The 13863-nt window shown below is 35.7% G+C and overlaps 1 long non-coding RNA gene across 1 annotated transcript in view; it reads left to right on the forward strand.

Moving 5' to 3' along the window:
- The window catches only part of LOC107693104 (uncharacterized), a 16813-nt gene that overhangs the window by 2721 nt on the left and 229 nt on the right, over positions 1-13863 (forward strand). Inside the window, exon 2 of the long non-coding RNA XR_001634707.1 lies at positions 3762-3764. This is a non-coding gene — a long non-coding RNA (uncharacterized LOC107693104). The remainder of the gene's footprint in view (positions 1-3761; positions 3765-13863) is intronic.

Genomic DNA, 13863 nt, shown 5'->3' on the forward strand with positions numbered 1-13863 from the left:
GGGGCAAAAACAAAAGTGTTGCGTTTATAATTTTGTTCAGTGTATATACCACTGTCTGTCTGAATAGCCCATTTGATTCTGGTTGACTGAAATATGGACATGTGCGTTAAAACCATTGAATGCACAAGGAGTTCCAGTCAGTTTAATCACCATTCTATATTAATGTGTTACCTTCACTGTAGCATACACACATTCAGAGAAACATTCAGGAGCACAAAAACTTCTTGTCAATGTCACGCTATTCTCAGCAATGAGAGAGTAACGGTAACGTCGATGTTTTTTAAATAAACACTTGCAGCTTCACTTTAATTATAAAGAGGATTCATACTCGCTCTCTTTCTCACACACACACACACTTCATGCAAATAAATGTTCATTCAAAGACTAGTCTTAGGGGCCGTTGTTTACACGACAACGTTTTCAGCCAAAAACGGGAAACTTTTTATGCGTTTTTCCTGTTCGTTTACTCGACAATGGCATTTTGGGGACTGAAAACATATTTTTGAAAACGGGTTTCAAAGTGCAAGGTCATGCGCGTGCGTAGTACGTGTTAGGTATGTAGACATGCGTGGTAGCCTACGTGTCGATTTTAAAGGCAAGCGCGAACAAACATATACAGCAATGGCGGAGTACATGGTACTGTTGTTGCTGCTCAAGAGTTTGCTAACGCTTCTTCAGCAAAGTGTGGATTTACTTCACCAATATTACTACCAACAGCGGAGACTCATCATATCAAAGTCCCTTTAAAGGGTTAGTTCACACAAAAATGAAAATTAGCCCATAAATTACTCACCCTCAAGTCATCCTAGGTGTATATGACTTTCTTCTTTCAGACGAATCCAGTCGTAGTTATATTAAAAATTGTCTTTGATCTTTCAAGCTGTTTAATGCCACTCAGCGGGTGTTGCATGTATCAGTCCAAAAGAAATGTAATAAAAAGCGAACATCCATAAAAAAAAGTGTCTCACATGGCTCCGGGTGAACAAAGGCTTCCTGTAGCGAATCGATGCGTTTTTGTAAGAAAAATATCCATATTCGCTCAGAGGGCGGGGCTTCGTTCGATAGAGCGGCCATATTGAGTGTTGCATTTTTCCCCATTCAAAACTATGGCTGCGTCCGAAAGCCTCGCTACCTTATGAGGCAATGACTTTGCAGGCAGCGTTTTTGCCTGAAGGCACTTCATGAAACTCATTTCGGACAGGCTTCTGAGGCAGCGTAATGGTTTAATGATCTACAACAAAATAGAATGAGTTTTGATGATAACTAAACAAATATTTAATTATTATAATACTGATTTCTCACTAGAAATAACATCAAAAGTGCAAAAAGTTAGTCAGAAACATACATTTACACACAAACTGACCACCAAACCAAACTTTCAGACGCCATCTTAATTTTTTTTATCCCAACCGTCACGGAATGGAACGCACAGGATTGTGGGATATCAAAGGCAGCGAAGGATACATCTATGCTGCCTTCAAAATTCGATCAGAAGAAGGTACCTCCGGAGACAGGAAGTGAAGCAGAATTTGTATTCGGACGTGCCTTGATGCCTTCATGTCTTGAAATGCTGCATTTTAGAGCTTTCGTACACAGCATATATAAGTGACATGTCTTGGGTATTCTATCCACCTTTTTCTTGTCGAAAAATGGGCACGGCCATTTGTAAATTCTATGGGTCTGGCTTCCGGTCTCATCTGCATCCACTCCTTCCAGCTATTTTTAGCTGAACAAAGTTATTTACCTATAGCGGCTAATGAACCGGAAGTCTCACCTATAGGCTTACTTCCGCATTGAAGAAAAAGGTGGATAGTCTTTGATCATATACAACATATAATCGTCATTTCCCTACAGGTACTGTTTACTAACAAGGACTACATTTACATGGACATCAATAATCTAATTATTTACCTTATTCTGTATAAGGCAGTATTACGATTAAGGTGTTTACATGAGTTGCTTTTAGAATATTCCTTTCATGTTCCCGTTTTACATGTTATAGTACATAGATCAATTAATGGCACACGTCATTACGTCACCACGTGACGCCATCCGACATCCCCTCGCTTCCCCTCCAGAATTTCACATATAAACATATAGTTTGTCTTCGTTATGATGCCATATACAGTTTTGGGTGTTTCATTTTTAATTTACTGAAAGCTTCAAGTGCAGTTAATTATTTGTCATGCTATACATGCAAACAGACGACGGCGTTGTTGAAGCCATGCTCTTTTGTTTGCCGTCAAACGGTTGAACACTGCCGTGTGTATCCTGTCGCAAAATGTGGCGAAAAGTCCTACATGACGGTAGTTTTTGGCCGTTTTCGCGGATATGTGTAAACGTGAATCGTTTTCAAAACGTTGTCATGTATACGTGAAATTTTTTATAAATGCAAGGGAAAACCTTTTCTGTTTTTGACTACATTGTTGTCGTGTAAATGTAGCCTTAGGCTAATGATACACAGGGCAACTCTTTGAGCAATTTTGCTGGGCAACTTTGGGCAATGTTGCTGTCAATGCGCAACCAGGTGAGACACAGGGCCCATGACCAATCTAAGATATCCAGATAGAAATTTCTTACCAATTCTCAATTGGAAAGTGCACAAGTAACAGTGCTCAAAAAATGTTGCCTGGCAAAATTGCTCAACTTCTTTTTGAGAATGGGTAACAAATTTCTATCTGGATACTTTAAATCGGTCATGGGCCCTGTGTCTCACCTGGTTGCCTTTTGACTTCAACATTGTCCAAAGTTGCCCAGCAACATTGTTCAAAAAGTTGTCCCATGTATCATCAGCCTTAGTGTTAAAGGGAATTGGTTATGTATTCTACTAAATGCAATCTTACCTCACTACTTCATACCAGTGTCTGCTTTAAAGCGTGCAGAATGCTAGATCTAATGAAAAGTAACTGACGAAAATTACCGTCATTTATAGGGATGGGCGATACCACTTATTTTACTTTCAAAGACAAGTATCGTACCAAAATACATCTAGCCAGTTGCATAAACATAGCGACTATGTTAAGACTGCATCTTAAGGACTAGCTTGACTAATTAGCAGTTAGCCAAGAGGTAATACAGTAAGTCTTACTTTTTATTCAAATTGGGCAAATCTACTGTTTTGTAACCGGCTTTAAAAAGTAATGACCAATCTTGAAGAAAACAAATTAGATGACTAACTTTTTAAGACTAGTCTAAGTAGTTTATGCAACCAGCCCCTGAACTGAACTTTTAAATTATTATACTAAGAGTAAAATGGGTAATAATACCCACTTAACATATTTGAAAGGCATTTTAACATCCTTAATTGAAAATTATTAGTTTAGGTTTTTGTTTACACATGGTAAAACTATGGTTACTGTGGTGGTAACCATGGTAAATTTGAGGTTACTGCGGTTCTGTTACAAAAACTATAGTTGAACTATGGTCACTGTAGTAAAACTATGATTCATTTTCATTAGGGACTGGCAGTGACAGGCTGGCCTTTTTATTTGGACAGTGTTTGATTTATATTAACAACAATTACAGAACAGAACATGTTCCATTTGAACTTTTAAGGTTCAATTAATTTCAGAAGGAACCAATGGGTTGAAAACACCAATCCTCTTCTGGATTTTAGGACTACAACCAGATCAGCTTTGTTACAAGGTCATTTGCCCTGAAACAACAGTTATGTTCATTATATAGTTATAACTTCAGTCTTTAGAGTTTTGTGAGTGTACAGTACCTCCAGCTTTATTGGTTTAATTAGAATTTGACATTAGCATGTTTCTAAGCTAACAATGCAGTCATATAAGCTTAAAAAGAATGTGCAATTACTGATTTGGTATTTGAACATCCTGCATCAAAATGACTAACCACCCACAATCCATAATAACCAAGTGCTAAATGTGCTGAAATAACACTGCACTCTCAGCATCTAATTTAAGTCATTAGCTGCGTCCCAAATCACATACTGTCTAGCAGGTACTACATTTGGTTTGAAACTTACATTGCAACCATTAAAAACTATGTTCTGTATAGTATAAATATGGGTATACATACAACATGCTGTCTCTGTCACATGACCTAACCAGCGTCAGTTGTCATTTCACTGCCACTAATACTCATTAATACTTCAAAAACTGGTAGGTCATCCAGTACTTTTTACTTACTGTTTTTCATATACTATGAATTCGGACAGACTACACTTTTTACATAATGTTTTTTGTATACTATATAGTATGGAAGTAGGCATATTCAGACACAGCGAGAATCACTCTTTTCAGCAAACATGCCATTTTTCAACAAATAAGGGTTATTATAGATCATGATTTATTGACAAATATCAACCTCATTTCCCTGCCACAATTAACACCATGTTATACGGTAAAACTATTTTATTTAAAAGAGATGTTTGTGTGTCTAGTGACCATGGCAGCAGTAATTCATCAAATGATGATTGAGGAAGAAAATTATGAATATAAGATAACAAGGGTGACGAGAAGAGCATTGTGTACTAGAACAGAGGAAGTTTTTCCTGGTATCGGGGTACATAATCTGCTTTGCAGTTATGCTGCTGATGATCTTGAGATGCATGTTACATTTATTGGCAGCACTGGCAGCGTATTATGCTGCCAGCATATGATGTCCTGAAATGCTGTCTAGTCTCGATAGGCAGCTCACTAGGTTTTGCACATTATAAAAAGTTATCAAACACTCAGCTATCGGCACAGATGTTGTATAAAATCATCAGCTGGCTTTTGACAGTTTCTGCACTGAAAAAAAAATGATTAATTAAATTTACTAAATTTTTAAAGTCACCTTTATTTATATAGCACTTTTAACAATACAGACTGTGTCAAAGCAACTGTACAGCATTAATTAGGAAAATAGTGTGTCAATAATGCAAAGTGACAATAGTAAACACTAATTTTTCAGTTAAAGGCAGTTCATCATTGAATTCAGTGATCTCATCATCCAGCTCAGTTCAGTTTAAATAGTATCTATGCAATCAAGTCAACGATATCGCTGGAAATGAAGTGTCCCCAACTAAGCAAGCCAGAGGCGACAGCGGCAAGGAACCAAAACTCCATCAGTGACAGAATGGAGAAAAAACCTTGGGAGAAACCAGGCTCAGTCGGGGGGGCCAGTTCTCCTCTGGCCAGACGAAACCAGCAGTTCAATTCCAGGCTGCAGCAAAGTCACATTGTGCAGAGGACTCATCTGGTTCCTGTGGTCTTGTCCCGGTGGCCGTCTGAGACAAGGTCTTTACTGGGGATCTGTATCTGGGGCTCATCTAGTTGTCCTGGTCTCTGCTGATTTTCAGGGAGAGAGAGAAACAGACTAATATTAGCGTAGATGCCATTCTTCTAGCGATGTAGCAAGTACATCGGGTGTTATGGGTAAGTGGTTGCAATCAATTTATTTTAGCTACATTTAAATAAACAAATTTAGTTGACTAACTTTCAACATTTTTTTTTTAATTAAATGTAGCTAAAATAAATTGTTTGCAACCACTTACCTTAAAAAAATGTTGTATCATTTTTTTCAGTGTGTCATGCACTGCACTGCACAAAGACAAAAGAACACCCAGGCCTCATTCCTACAAAAAGATGACAGCGACAGCCTAGAAAAAACTGGCACCTTTGTCAATATAATTAACATAAGGTGCTCCTTGACACATTCACCAGTGTCTTTAGAAGGATATGACAGACATGTGGCACATGACACTGTAAAGTGATGGTTCTGCCATCATGTCATTCCTATTAAATGTGGATAATTAACTGAAGTCCATGTTTGTTGCTCAGCCTGCTATTAGTTCATTAACCTCACACTATATTTGGAATATAGTTCAGCAGTGATTGACACTTATAGCTGAGCTCTGCAGCCCTAATTGCATTTCCAGCAGTGGCAAATAACTCGCCTGTCCTCAGAGAGCGTTTTACAAAGAACCAGAGGCACAAGATTAAGACTGTCTTTATATTCTCTCCATGTAATTCACTTGTTTAGGTTGGGGAACAGGTTTTGTTTATTTGTAGTAAAGAACAATTCTCTTGCACATCTATGACAAATCAGCGCAAACCTTCTATATTAACCCTCCAGCTATAAACTTTGCATGATGTAAACAGGTTTGTGAGATAAAGCAATAAGCCACAAGAGACCATAGCTGTGTCTCATTTAGAAGGCTGCGCCCTCCGGAGGGCACAGCCTTCTAAATGAGACACAGCTCATCATGTGTTACTATGATTTCACCATGGTTAAGGGTTGTCGTTAGGCACCATGTGAAGCAGAGCACCCCCTTAACTAGTACAATCACAGGCCCCTCACAACCAACTGCTTTTATAAAGCAGTAGAAATAGCAATAAATAATTCAATTCATTAAGCGTCTTGACCAAGTGATATAGTTCATTAGCATACCATCTGTTTACGCTTTCCAGATTGAATGTAGAGCTGGAACTATCTCTTTTATTGCCACAAATGTATTTCTGTGACCTTCATGCAACATTGCCATAGCATGTTTAGTTAAAGGGCCAGTAATCTTTTGGGAACATGCAGGGGTTTAAGGGATAGGTTCAATGATGAATCAATGATGAACTGACTTTAACTGAAAATTAAGTGTTTATTGTTTTGCATTATTACACATTATTTTTCCTATTTAATACTGTAAAGCTTCTTTGACACAATCTGTATTGTTAAAAGCGCTATATAAATAAAGGTGACTTGACTTGACTAGTTTACCCAAAAATGAATATTATGCCATCATTTATGCACCCTACTGTTGTCATCTATATGCATTTCTTTTTTCTGTGTGAAACACAAAAGAAGACATTTTGAAGAAGTGCTGAGGTTCAAACAACATTGAACCAACTGACTTTAATTTTAATTTTTTTTCTTATTTTAATTTAAGTTTTTTTTCTTATTTAGCTTTAATTTCAGTGTTAGTTGTAGTAACTTTAGTAATTCAATATGTTTTATTTCCATTAGTTGGTTAGCAACATTTCTAATTTTTGTTTCAGATTTTCATCTAATCATATTTTATTTTTTCTATTTCAATGGAATTTTTAGTTTGTTTTATTTAACAATAACAGCACTGATACAGGTTGACATTTCTATTAGATTTTTAATATTTCTATTTAGATTTTATTTGTATTTCAGTTTTAATTGTAGTAATTTTAGTACTTATTTTATTTCAGAAAGGTTGCCATTTTTTAAAGTTTAAGTTAGTTTAAATTTTTCTTGTAATATTTATATTTTATTTTATTTCTGCATTATTTCAGTTAATGAAAACAATTTTTAACTGTTTTTTTATTTAACAATAACATACAGGTTGGGAGCGTCATGGGTCGATGCCGGTATTCTTATACCACCCCAGATCTTTAACTGCTATCAGCACTACCCAGTTCAATAAATAAGACTTATTCAACACTTTTGATAAATATCTATTTCTGTCATGTCCTGAAAAACTCTTCCTCACTAAGGCGTTCACTGCATAAGTAAACACTCCCTTTCCCCAGTCCTGCAGTGGTTTATCAACCTAGCGATGAACTCTGCACCTCTCGTCCTTCACACCCACACACTCAGAATAAGGTTGTATGACCACGTTCACACCGTGTAAGACACACGCAGACTGCTCAAAGGTATAGTGTGGATTAATGCTCACTCAGTAATGTAAGCAGCACTGATCTGATCTGATCGTAATCGCATTTGGCATGTGTGAAATTTCAGTTGCCTGGTTAACCGCCCACATAGTCTCTCCCAAATGATTGGTCATGGAGCACGTATGAAAAACACCGCCTGTGGAAAAACAACAAACAAGGCATGAGATTCAGCAGCTTTTATATTTCAGTCTTTATTGTGGGAAGAATCTAAAACTGAGCTGAAATAAATAAATGCATTAGCTGATAAGGCAAGCATCACTAGTACTGTTGCTAATATGGATTTGTTTGTTTGTTTCTTATTTTTTCCCTTGCTTTCTTTACAGTACAGTACAGTGACTACAGCCTGAAAGGACATCATCAATATTAATGATGTTTTAGTAACAGGGTGCCATTGTTAAATTATTGCTCTGATGAACTTTCACTGTGGTGGGAAGTTGTCGACTTTTACAGTTGATTTGGTTTTGGCACTCTACTGTGAATTAAATGACCTGTTAACAGATTTTTTAAAAATCAGCAATGATAAATGGTGTCTTTTATTCAGCAAGGATGAATTAAATTGATCGAAAGTGACATTAAAGGATAATGTTACTAAAGATTTCTATTTCAAATAAATACTGTTCTTTTGAACATTCTATTCATCAGAGAATCCTGAAAAAAAAGTTTCCACAAAAATATTCAGCAACACAACTGTTTACAACATCGATAATATGAGAAATGTTTCTTGAGCAGCAAATCAGAATAATTAGAATAGAATAATTTCTGAAGGATCATGTGACTCTGAAGACTGGAGTAATGATGCTGAAAATTCACAGGAATAAATTACATTTTAAAATAGATTCATATAGAAAACAGTTATTTTAAATTTTATTAATATTTCACAAAATTAATGTTACTTTTGATCAAATAAATGCAGCCATGGTGAGCATAAGAGACAAAAAAAATCTTACTGACTTCAAACCTTTAAACAGTAGTGTATGTGTTTCACTTGGTGAGTAAATGATAAGTTTTGAATGTTTTAGTAAACCATTTTCTAAAACATTCATGAGATGCATTGCTGTTCTACAAGATACTGACACCTGGGAATATACAGCATCCCTCAGATCCAGACTATGTGATCATTTATCTGCCAGGTTATTTATAGACACTGATTCAGAGTTTCCAAAATAAGACGGTACGGGTTGATAAAACACTATCATTACACTAAAATAAGTACTGTGGCAGTTTGTGATGGTAACACCATGGTATTTTGTTTTTGTTTAGTTTTTTTACCATGGAACTGAATGATGCATTTAGTCATGTATTGTGGTATTTACATTACATACATAGTATTCCAAATTTCTTCAAATGAATATGGAAATTCCATGGTACTTTGTGTTAGTGATCTAGCGTTGTCTTATGTGAAATGTCTATGAAACTGTAGAAGTGGAACGCAGTGGTTTCATTTTAATCTTCTCAGATAACATTCTCATAAAATACTCTGGTATTATGTGACATTATTGATGTGCATCTATTTCCAGTGATGAAAGAAACGATTCGCTGCTGCAGCAGTAAATATTGATTTGGCCGCATGGAGGAATGTATGACACCAGAATGACCCCTGAACTGAGACCACATTTTTAATGACGTTATTCACCGCAGGACTCTAAGAGAAACAGCCAGTGGCAAACAGAGAAAAACACTGGATCCTATGAATGCAGAGCGGCATCTTTTGTAGTTAATGGTCAGCCAGAGTGGAGTATCTGTACAGTAAATTAGATGTCTTGCCTTCTATCCATAACTGGTTTTTCTTTGAATATGCAAGGGCATACTGAATCAAATGACAAAATAGTCTCCTAAATTAAATGTCTTTTGAAAGTTTCTAAGTGTATTCATAAGCATTTCCTTGATCGACCCACAATAATGAAGGTGACATCTTCACACAAGGTCTTGAAGCTGTGCTTAAAGCTCTGAAACACTCTTTGAAAATGTTGAATACTTCTGTCTCCATGTCCAATCGAGTGCTTTCCTTTAGCCAGCACATTCAAGACTTTCAGGTCAGGCCTCCAATTAAACCGTGTGCAACTTGGCTTGACACTTTTCTGAAAGGTGTCGTAACACTTTTTGTGCTATCTTTGATTTTTGATTTGTTAGATCATTTGGAAAAGTGGGATTGCTCCTAGCTTACGCGAACAAGAACAAGAGGCGCTTTATGGATTTTGGCTTCTTCTTAGGTATGAGTTTACAGACTTTTTCATTGTAAACCTTAAGTTGAATATACTAAAAACATTTGAGGAAACATGTTCCTCTACATTTATGGTGTTTTGTGTCATCAGATTCACCTAATGTGATCATCTTTAAACATTTAAAGGAGACATATAATGCCCCGTTTTACAATATGTAATATAAGTCTCTGGTGTCCCCAGAATGGGTCTGTGAAGTTTCAGCTCAAAATACTCCACAGATCATTAATTATATCATTTTGAAAATGCCTATTTTGAGTGGAAGCAGAAACACGCTGTTTTTTGGGCCTGTCTCTTTAAATGCAAATGAGCTGCTGCTCCCCGCCCCCTTTTCCAGAATAGAGCTGCGCCATTACAACTCGTACCTGCTAAAAAACATCTGTTTTGGTCGCAGAACACACCAGTACGCCACGCCTGCAATGACGCACACCACAATTTCATTATAAGCATCAATCAAGATCAAAAATGAACATCTTGTTTTAACCACGGACACAAAAGTTAAACCACAATTCATGCACAGTCATGTCAACCAGATACTGAGAGAGAGACACAGTGCATCATCGTGTCATGTGTGCTGGACAAGCATTTCCTAATTTCACTTCAGAATTTTTTGTTATACTTAATCTTTTTTTATATTTTTTATACCGTCATCATTTGTAAAGTATATATATATTTACTTACCAAATTTACCTGTATTTACTTTGTTTTCATATTTGGCGACTTTTTGTGAAAAATGGAGACTTTTGAGGGTGGTTCTAGAGATTTTCTGAGGGAGGGGTTTGGCAACACTGCTCGTACCTGCTAAAAACATCTGTTTTGGTTCTGATTATCATGTTTATCGCACTGAAATCATGCGTTTTAAAACATATGAGTTTAAACTTCTGATATACAGTTTTCTGAGAGCACACATCCGAAGCACACGGACAGAAAGCGGCTGTCACAGTATGTGAGTACTAAACTAAGTTCTCATTCACACACAAGTTTACTTAAAAACTCACACGAGTTACAAAAACAGTCGGTTATGTCCGTGAAGGTAAACAGCTAGGAAATCTGTGTGGCAGCAGCAATATACAGTAAATAAATCAATAAATCCACTGCTCTCTTGTCTCCTCTGAGGCTGGGACAAATCAATAAATCCACTGCTCTCTTATCTCCTCTGAGGCTGGGACTCTAAATAGTGTTCTGTGTTCGTCTGTGCAGCCAAAGGCAGAACAGTTAGCATGTTTTGCTCAAAATCAAAATGACAGCGCCATGGGTGGAAATGTACAGATTAATTTTGGCCTTCTGTCCACACTGAGAGGTGTTTTTGTCAAGGAAAAAGGAGCGTTTTGAAAAAAAGTGGATAAATTTGAAAACGCAGTTTTTGTGTTGTAGTGTGGAATTTTGAAAATAATGACGCATGTTTAGTTATGTGACACATATTGTATCAATAGATATCTTTATACCGGTACTGTGCCTATGTATGTGTTATTCACGTTCAAATCCGTGTACACTCTTCATATCACAGTCCTGCAAAGATGACAAAATTTACTCGTGATTGCTGTTTGCACCAAAACATGAGGGCAGTTGCGTTTTAGATCAGACATACAATCGTGAGTGAGTGCGACCTGGACGCGTCAGTGAATGGTGAGATATTTTCCTAAATAAAATGATCCTGCCAGAAGAATTGCATGATTAATGTAGACATAGCCTCAGTAACACATGACTACTAAAAACAACAAAACCACATCAACAATATTTTTAAGCAATTAAAACCTATATAAACCTATAATGACACCTATATAAATCTGTTTATTACACTGAAAAAAAGAGTTGGTGTAGAAAAAATTCTCACTCAGAAATTGCAAGTAAATTTCACAAACAATTACAAAAGAAATGGCAAGTAACATTATATGCATTATATGAGAAATTTTGAGATAGAAAAACTAAAATAGTAGTTTCTTGTAAAATGTATTCCAATAATCTTTGTTTTATTTGCAAAGTCGAGAAATCATTTTTACAGTGATATATAAAATCTATCTAGATAGATTTTGTCTCCCTGTTTTGACAAGAATATTTTATTTGTATTTTTTTTTTGAGTGCAAGAGCTTATTGTTCACCGCCTTAATTTGATACTTTAAGATTGTCAAAATAATTATTTATGAAATAATTATGGAATATTTATAAATGATTATGGAATTTTAAGAAAATTAAGAAACGTAGATATTTAGGTAATTTGACACCAAAATGTATCAAGTAATATTTCACAGCCTCAATTTTATACTTAATGTTAAGTATTAATTACTCAGAATAATTATTTATGGGATTTTAAGAAATGTAGAACATAAATATTTAAGTAATTTGACTCCAAAATGTATCAAGTAATGTTTCATTCTGACTCCTTAATTGTTTTCATTAGTGACAACGTTAGGATTTAGTGTTCTTTGCTTTGCTTCGAGTGAGAGAAAGTTCAGCATCCATGGAACCTTTCCATAAGGTTCTTCAATTGTATATTGCTATTAGCTTTCCTCTCTAAACTTATTCTGAAAGGCAGATGAGATGTTGCAGTATTTCTGTGCTGACGGTGTCAGTAAGTCAAATCAGGAGTGTTTGCGGAGGCTTTGTGTTTGTGTGAGATATGGGAGCTGTCTTTGTGACTGCTCAATGCTCCATTTCTGCTGATTAGAATGTTAAACACAGCCATTGTTTCGTGCAGTCGCTGCACATAACTCAGTATCAAAGGTGCCTTCTAACAGGCATTGCCATAGAGATGGCTGAAGCTCGTGGTAAAAGTGGAAAGGGTCTCTGTTTTGCATGTGTTTTGGTTGATGGAAAAATAGGCTTACTATGACAACAGACACAGAAAAGGTGGAGGTGATGTATTAGCCCATGATAACAGCACACACTCGAACGATGTTCTGATCTGCCGGCGGTGTGCTCTTAAACTACACCGCATGCATTAATCTTTCATTTCTTTCTTTTAATTTGGAATAAAAAAGGTTTTGTCAGGTAATCTAAAGGCTTTAATAAAGCCCAAAATGTTATTTATTAATAATATTTTCAAACCATGTCAGCAATAAATGGCACTTTGGAGCAAGTTGGTATTATGTCATTTCATTTTATCCAGTCTGTTAATTACAATTGTTGTTGACCTTTTACATTTACGCCGTGTCATTAACTGTCAATTTCCTAAAAGCTAATATTTTTTTAAGTTAATATTTTATTCGCTGGTATTTTTAGATTTTCATTTTTCATTGTAAATTCATAAATTTGAGTGGTGCTTGATTCATCAAGAAGCAGTTCCAAATAATTAAAACAAGTAAATATCTAAGTTAGTACAACTTTTTTTTAATTAAGTTTACTTAATCTATTTAATTACATTGAACATTTGGGTTTACAGTGTAGCTTGATTTTTAGTAATTTTATTATGTGTGTTTGTCATTTTTATTTATTTATTTTTATTCATGTGAGATAGCATTTCATATTTCACAAAAAAGTATGCTTAAAATAGAGATGTCACCTCATCAGTGATTTTTGGCCACAAGATACATAAAGTTTTTCAGGATAACTTGATAACTTGAAATTTTATTCTCTTTTTTTACACAATTCGGAAGACGTGGAATATAGATCCCAAGTCATATGGACTGTCCTTTGTGGAGCTTGGCAGATGACACTGGTAACTTGTATAGAAAAGGTATGCTTTAAAAATTACCTTTTGTGTTAAAACAGTAAATAATTACAACATTTTCATTTTGGAATAAACTATTCTTTTAAGAGCTGGCTTAAAGGAATTTTAGTGGTTACATTGTTCAAATTCATACATCATATAATGTTTCATTGTGACACGAGTCGTCGCAACTCGTTATCGTTTTTTCATTATCACTGATATGATCACCATTATATAAGTTGGCAGTTGTCAAATTCGTGTTGTTCACTTCCAACTTGGATGTGCTTAGATATTGTTCCATGCTCCCTAGAGGCCAATAGAAAGAAATTATTGCTCTTACAGAGCCAGGTTGGGGGGGGGG

The sequence above is a fragment of the Sinocyclocheilus anshuiensis genome, unplaced genomic scaffold (assembly GCF_001515605.1).
Source record: "Sinocyclocheilus anshuiensis isolate Anshui unplaced genomic scaffold, SAMN03320099.WGS_v1.1 scaffold222, whole genome shotgun sequence".
Lineage (NCBI taxonomy): Eukaryota > Metazoa > Chordata > Actinopteri > Cypriniformes > Cyprinidae > Sinocyclocheilus > Sinocyclocheilus anshuiensis.